This window comes from Mus caroli, unplaced genomic scaffold (assembly GCF_978045245.1).
Source record: "Mus caroli unplaced genomic scaffold, Mus_caroli_1 scaffold_19, whole genome shotgun sequence".
Classification (NCBI taxonomy): domain Eukaryota; kingdom Metazoa; phylum Chordata; class Mammalia; order Rodentia; family Muridae; genus Mus; species Mus caroli.
This window is the reverse complement of record NW_028227274.1, coordinates 1,742,115-1,744,751: the sequence shown is the minus strand read 5'-3', so window position 1 is coordinate 1,744,751 and position 2,637 is coordinate 1,742,115.

Below are 2,637 nucleotides of genomic sequence, written 5' to 3'. Positions count from 1 at the left end.
CTTCTGCACCAAAAAGAATCCAATCTATTATAGAAAGGCATTCATCCATATTGGGCTACAGACTGGGAACTTCTATGAAGTATCTACATTCTAGAAATGTCTTCTCAGACTACCACATTGGGAGATGAGTGTTGTAGAGCAAGAGCTAATGGATGTGAATTCAGTCTTTCCTACTAAGCTCTTTCATCTTGATCAGGCTGCCATTGTTTCTGAATCCCAGTTTCTCACTTTATATTAATGTGAGCACAGCCAGCACAGTGCGTAGGTGCATAGGTGATGGAGGGCTCCCAGGGGCGGGAATTGCTGTTAATTTCATACATCACTGTTTGTCTAATGCCTACAATTGTATTTGATACACCGGAAGCATTTAGTACTTTCTGAGTTAGTGAGGAAAACAGTGTGTACCAGACCTTGAAGGCTTTTCATGATGCGTGCTTACTGTTGATATTATTGAATAGGTCATAACTATGTCTGAGAAGAAATCAGGGAAACTGCCTCTGTACAGCAATGTATGACTTATGTACTGACCTTTCCATGCCAATTGGCATCCATAAAGCTGTTGTCGCTACTCCTGCTGAGATTTCTCCATCACTGTCCTACATTTATTTAAGGACTACTGTCAATTGATTTCATGGACCTTTCTTGTAATTTGGGTTACAAGTCATACTTGCAAGAATATAAGCTTCAATGGCTATTTTTATTAGAATGGAGCAAGGTTTGCTTATAAAGTCTCAGTGAAATGAGCTTTGAAGGCTGATTACTTTAAATTGTAAGATATGCTGATGCTTTTCAGAGGAATCTAAACACTATGCCATATGTCATCATGAACAAGATCAAGAAGCTGCAATCACTGTCCTTTGTACCAGACTTATGGTGCAGAGCCCTTTCCCTTTTTTTTAGGAGAATGCATACATTTGTGTTTCCATCAAATCCATCTACCATTCCTTCACCTCCAATTCCTCCTCTATCCACTTCCACCTCCTGATCTGAACCTACTCAGTCCACTTAATGCTGCTCATATATTCCTAAGTGTAGAACTGGCCACTAGAGCAGAGGTAAACTCATAGGGCATAGATCCCTAAAGAGAACTTAGCCCTCCAAATGCCATCAATTGGCAACAGCTTCTTGGGTAGGAGTGAGGCTTTGTGATCCCTACCTCTGCCCTGTTTGATTTTTTTTCTGGCTAGATCTTATGCATACAGTTACAGATGCTGAGTTAATGCATGTAACAGCCCTGTCATGCCTAGCAAATACTGCTTCACTGCAGAAATCCACCACCTCTGGGTATTGCAAGTTTTCCATCCTTTCTTTCACAATGACCCCTGAACTTTGGGAAGAGGGAGTGTGATGAAGATGTCCAGTTTAGAGCTGAACAGTCCACCCTTAGTCTTGTCTCTGCATGCTGATCTGCTGCGGGTCTCTGTACCAATCTCCATCTGTTGAAAAAAGAAGAAAATGGTCCAACAGGCTTGCCTGATTATAGATTAGTTTTTAGAGGCAGTTTTTCCCTCCCTCAGATGACTCTAATTTGTGTTAAGATGAAAGATAGTAGCCAGCACACCCTCACATTCCACGTCCTTTTTTTGATTATCAACACTACCATCAGTCCAATTGTACTGCCCCAACATGGATGTGGACTCAAGTTCTGGTGGGGGGGGGGGGCAGGGGAGATAACCTACCAGCAGTCGCATGTCTAAAAGAGAGTGCCTCTTCCTCAGCTCATAGTAGATTTTGTCTTTCAACAAAACTTTCAATACCTAGAGTAACTATGAAAAACATAAAAAGTAACATTGAAATATTGTGCTTCTGGCAATCATCTAGGACGACGAGGATGATGATGAGGTTGGTGATGATGATGGTGGTGATGATGATTAAAACGAGGTCTCACTGTGTAGGCCAGGCAAGCCTCATAGAGATCTGTCTGCCACTCCTTTCTGAGTTCCTTTAGGGTTACACCATCACATTGGGAGTATAACTTTTACATGTCAAAATAAATGAAAAGGGGAGGAAAAGGAAGAGGAAGGACAGAAAGGTAGGAGAGCAGAAAGAATGGTGTGTGTGTGTGTCCTGTTCCAAAGCATGGGTGACTCCCACCTTATCACTGAGGATGGATGTCACTGAGCCCCATTTTCTCTTGAGTAAATTAAGTACAGAGGCCTCTGTGGCACTGGATGAGGAAAGAGGAAGCACTCAGTGTGTAGCCAGCCCAAAAGGAGCAAGCCCTTCTTGGCAGGTACTCTTTGGAGCCTTTGAGGTTGTATTCACCCTTAAAGGCAGGTCCTTCTTTTCTACTGTGCTGCCAACCCTACCAACAAGAGATTTTTTAATCTCTTGGTTATTTTAGTTCTGGCATGCATAGGCAGACATTTGGAGATTATCAAAGGAACTTTCTAGAAATCACAGGCCACTGAACGTCCAAGAGACCAACCAACAGAAAGGTCAGAGTGTCTGCCTGCCTCAGTCAGTCCTGGGTTTGTGGGTCTGTTTGAAGCTGAAGCGGAAGCTGTTTGTGGCTGGGGTTGGTGAAAGAATCCCTTCATCCCTTAAGCACTTTCTGTATTCAATGTAGTTTGAAAGAGGCGGGGATTATGCAGATGAGCAGAACATTTGTTTAAGCACAGATGGGCAGTCTGAGGA